This window comes from Rosa chinensis, chromosome 5 (genome assembly GCF_002994745.2).
Source record: "Rosa chinensis cultivar Old Blush chromosome 5, RchiOBHm-V2, whole genome shotgun sequence".
Classification (NCBI taxonomy): domain Eukaryota; kingdom Viridiplantae; phylum Streptophyta; class Magnoliopsida; order Rosales; family Rosaceae; genus Rosa; species Rosa chinensis.
The window spans coordinates 52,568,585-52,574,012 of record NC_037092.1 but is presented as its reverse complement, the minus strand read 5'-3'; the positions used below and the strand labels follow the sequence as shown (position 1 = coordinate 52,574,012).

The following is a 5,428-nucleotide window of genomic DNA, read 5'->3' as shown; positions in this document are numbered from 1 at the left end:
CCTACTTCGATCCCGCACTTTTCGGTGAACTGTCTTTCACAGTCTTTAACATTTGCTGGCCCCTCCAGTGTTGGGGTTGCAAAAGCATTAATGTCACCTGCAAGAGAAAAATCACCAAAAGATGGCACCTGCTTGGTCCGGCCATAACTCCCTTTGCAATGTTATGTGATTACTCACGAATGTGTTTTCTGGTAATGATCGCTTTGTTGGAGTTTAGTTTCATGTGATAGTATATTTATAAGGGAGAAAACATAACCGCATTTAAGACTCAAATGAACTAACTGTGTAAACGCTTATGCGCTCTTTAAAAGAAGTAACGTGTTTAATTGCCTATCAGCTTTAAATAAGAGAGTTACATTTAAACAGTGCGTACGTGTTTCGATAGCTCGATTATGTTTAAATGATTTACCGCTAAATTATCAAGTTTTAAATGCAGATAAGTATTCAACAAGTGGTCATTATATATTACACTATTTATGCATCAGATCGTTTAAATTCTCAAAATTCTAGACAATTCCACAATCAAAATATGTTTAGGAAATAACTGTGGACCAAAAATTAAACGGGCTTGTTCAAGCACGGCGCAAAGCACGAACGGACCGACTGGCCGGATTAGCCCATTTGTCACCCCGAATCTTTGCGTTTTGGAAAATTAATTTACCACTTCTAAATTCATCACGTGTAATTTTATCCTTCTTAATAAATTCAATGATTTCCGGTAAACAAATAATAAATTACTGTGATATTGTCAACAAGAAAAAATTGACTCTTCTTAAGTTCTTTTGGAGAAAAATATCCTACTCAGTATTTTTTTTTTTTTTTTTTAGCTCTGACCTTGTACATTTAGTTGAAGCAGAAGTAACTTTTTGTAGATGAAAAAGAACTAGGGCTCCTCATGTGATTGATTTGAGGAGTGATTAAAGAATGCACTTAAAATAAAGCAGTGATTTTCTTTTTGGGTAACGAGTGATCTCCTCATGTCTATGTAATAACTAATTAATGTAAAATGTTATATAACGCTGCACAGTCATTAAGAAAATAATGATAAGAGTTATTGCGCCAATAGTTAGTGAGTAATGGGTGCACTTGATTGGTGTAAGTACGACTTTAATGAAACTTTGCAAAGCATGAGGCGAGAGTTACATGTGTAACTTAACTTTAACGTTCTATCGAATGTCTTAATTGCATCAGCCACGATGTTTGAAACTGGCGGTTGCTATAAAAAAAATTTAGAACAGTTATTGTTTCCGGGGCCTACGACGAGTAAAACTACTGTCGGGGTCTGGAATCACGGACCTGTCTTCTCTCCTTTCCTTCTCTTCTCGCATCTGTCCAACACAACAAAAGCACTCAGAGAGAAACCGGGTTTGCCGGCCTAAAACTCTTCGACGCTTAAGTCAGTAGTGGTTGATAATGTCGAGAGAAGAATTAGATCAGAGATCTTATCTGTGTAGAAGATTTTGGCTTTATATAAGCGCTGGAGGACGTTGAGTCCTATTCAATTCAGATGTAGGAGAGGCATGCTCCTCCGTGAATATGTCCACGCCGGGGCTGGGCCAGCTTGACCGGTCACGTCGTGGTGGTTCCAGTGGGTCCCGCTAGTGATTATTTGGAAATAAGTCTTGTTTTCGTGCGTGGTATTATTTGAGTATTATGCAGGTGGTATGAACAGTTATAAATATTTCAGATTGACGCATTCTTGATGGTGTTTATTAATTAGGAAAACAATTTGTCGAGAGTGTACGTAATTATTAAAAAAATCTTTAATTTCGGCATGCACTCACTTTAATCTAGCAATTATCATTATCATTTTATTTTAGAAGTGAAGCTTTAGATGTTATTGTCAGCAAACATCTTCCATTTGCTATTGCAACCAATAAACTTTAAAGTTGTACAGCATTTGAGGAATAAGACTTGCCGCTTATTCACGTACACGCCGACTAATAAAATTGAGCACTGAAGTTTACACATGTTGTATTACAATATCTCCAAATCTAACATCCGTCGGACAGCTTACACGGGCCTTTTATAAACATTACTAGAAAATAGGCATTCGAGACCGATGTGCAAATTGGGCGCTTAATTATATAGGTGTATTGTGTTCTTCGATGCGCATGTATTGTGAAAATGCAAAATGTAATAATTTAAACACAAACAGTAGAGCCATTTTCTAAAATGAAGAATAAAATTTATCATATAATAAAAAATATCGCGTATGTCATATCATATCATGTCCAGTAACCAATTTAATTTTCTAATTCAATGGAAAAGAAGCAGGTGAACGTGAGATCGCGGCACATAGATTCCAAACTTTTCCGCTACTTGCCAAGCCTGTGCTTTGTTGACACTGGGATGACGTACATCGTGATTTCGCTCTGCGATGATATCGTGGCATGATTTTCCCCATGAGACAAGATCACGACAACAAGCATCAGTCACAACCGTACCTTGATAAATGCTTTTCTCTATTTGCTCTCCGCAGGTAGGGGGGAACTTTTCCAAGCATTCCTTTACGGCTTGGTCTCGTGTTTGTCTGAATTGTCGATGGCAACGCACTCCGTCCAAATTTTTTCGCCCTTTGCCAAAGTTTGAGCTTTGTTTGCACTAGGATGACGTGCCGCAAGGGACGTGTTGAGGAAGGTATCGTGGCATGGTTTACCCAACTTTACAAGATCTCGACAGCAATCATCACTCAAAAATCCATTATTGAAAATACCGTTTCCTACTTCGATCCCGCACTTTTCGGTGAACTGTCTTTCACAGTCTTTAACATTTGCTGGCCCCTCCAGTGTTGGGGTTGCAAAAGCATTTAATGTCACCTGCAAGAGAAAAATCACCAAAAGATGGCACCTGCTGGTCCGGCCATAACTCCCTTTGCAATGTTATGTGATTACTCACGAATGTGTTTTCTGGTAATGATCGCTTTGTTGGAGTTTAGTTTCATGTGATAGTATATTTATAAGGGAGAAAACATAACCGCATTTAAGACTCAAATGAACTAACTGTGTAAACGCTTATGCGCTCTTTAAAAGAAGTAACGTGTTTAATTGCCTATCGGCTTTAAATAAGAGAGTTACATTTAAACGTGCGTTACGTGTTTCGATAGCTCGATTATGTTTAAATGATTTACCGCTAAATTATCAAGTTTTAAATGCAGATAAGTATTCAACAAGTGGTCATTATATATTACACTATTTATGCATCAGATCGTTTAAATTCTCAAAATTCTAGACAATTCCACAATCAAAATATGTTTAGGAAATAACTGTGGACCAAAAATTAAACGGCTTGTTCAAGCACCGGCGCAAAGCACGAACGGACCGACTGGCCGGATTAGCCCATTTGTCACCCCCGAATCTTTGCGTTTTGGAAAATTAATTTACCACTTCTAAATTCATCACGTGTAATTTTATCCTTCTTAATAAATTCATGATTTCCGGTAAAACAAATAATAAATTACTGTGATATTGTCAACAGAAAAAATTGACTCTTCTTAAGTTCTTTTGGAGAAAAATATCCTACTCAGTATTTTTTTTTTTTTTTAGCTCTGACCTTGTACATTTAGTTGAAGCAGAAGTAACTTTTTGTAGATGAAAAAGAACTAGGGCTCCTCATGTGATTGATTTGAGGAGTGATTAAAGAATGCACTTAAAATAAAGCAGTGATTTTCTTTTTGGGTAACGAGTGATCTCCTCATGTCTATGTAATAACTAATTAATGTAAAATGTTATATAACGCTGCACAGTCATTAAGAAAATAATGATAAAGAGTTATTGCGCCAATAGTTAGTGAGTAATGGGTGCACTTGATTGGTGTAAGTACGACTTTAATGAAACTTTGCAAAGCATGAGGCGAGAGTTACATGTGTAACTTAACTTTAACGTTCTATCGAATGTCTTAATTGCATCAGCCACGATGTTTGAAACTGGCGGTTGCTATAAAAAAAATTTAGAACAGTATTGTTTCCGGGGCCTACGACGAGTAAAACTACTGTCGGGGTCTGGAATCACGGACCTGTCTTCTCTCCTTTCCTTCTCTTCTCGCAATCTGTCCAACACAACAAAAGCACTCAGAGAGAAACCGGGTTTGCCGGCCTAAAACTCTTCGACGCTTAAGTCAGTAGTGGTTGATAATGTCGAGAGAAGAATTAGATCAGAGATCTTATCTGTTGTAGAGATTTTTGGCTTATATAAGCGCTGGAGGACGTTGAGTCCTAATCAATTCAGATGTAGGAGAGGCATGCTCCTCCGTGAATATGTCCATGGTCAGCCTATAACTGCCATCAACATTCCCCTTTAGTCCCCCACTAGGGGGTTCTGCCATTTCGTGTTTTCCCTCATCGTCTTGTGCCTCCAATGACATGTACTGCTGGTATTCCTCAAGAAATTTAATTACCCATTGAGCTGCATTAGATGCACAAAAGAAGTTGCCCCAAAATATAATATAGAAGGTGAAGGTGGGTTTACAATTTAAGCACCATAGATTTCACCTCCCCAAAAATATTTCTATTTTTGTATTTATACATTACAGTGTTACACTCTCGATCGTATGCCCATAAACGAGGTCGTTTTAATTTTCTCCATCTTGAATGCAAAGATATTCGTTGGGCCAATCTGAGTCGCTGTCTTGCTCCAGATTAACTCCTCCCCTTCACCCAAAAAACCCGGACTTCCATTTCTCTGTAGAAATGGCCATGTCCAACTTCCTCTCCCCCACAACCCCTTTTCGCCTCTCCCACAGACCCTTTATTCACTCTCCCCATTCTCTCTAACCCACCATTCTCTTCTCACTCTCACCCACCTCTCCACCAACCCAGTCAAACCCAGAAGACTCCTGACCACCCAATCCAAGGGTGACGACTCAGTCGACGTCCCCGACCGCTTAATCGCCGCCGTCTGTTACTTCTACCCCTTCTTCGACGGCATACAATACGGTAAATATGTGATCACTCAGTTCACCGCCATTCAAGCTCTGATTAACCCCTTGGTGCCGGCTATACGGGTCTTCAAGAGCTTCCCCTTTAATGGGTTCTTGGTATTTTTAACCCTTCTACTTTGGTGTTGTTAGGAACCAGAACTTTAGTAGTATGTGAGGTTCAATACCATGCAAGTCATTGTGCTTGATGTGCTGCTTATTTTTCCTGATCTTCTGGAGAGGAGCTTCAATCCCAGAGATGGGTTGGGATTGGATGTGCTGATGAGCTTGGATAGTACCGTCTTCCTTTTCCTCTTGGTGTGTTTGATTTATGCGTCTTCTTCTTGCTTGTTGGGTCAGGTCCCAGATTGCCCATTGTAGCTGAAGCTGCTGATAGGCAGGTTCCTTGATGAGTTGAGCTCATTCTTTTCTAGCAAATGTGGTGATTTGTTGTCAAGGACAAGAAGGCAAGTTCCTGGAGCTCTTCTTGTAACCAATTGTGATTTTTGGGTTA

General features: G+C 39.2%; 1 pseudogene; it reads left to right on the top strand.

The window, feature by feature from the left end:
• Positions 1-4,255: 4,255 nt before the first annotated feature.
• LOC112203994 lies at positions 4,256-5,324 on the top strand (annotated as a pseudogene).
• Positions 5,325-5,428: the final 104 nt, after the last annotated feature.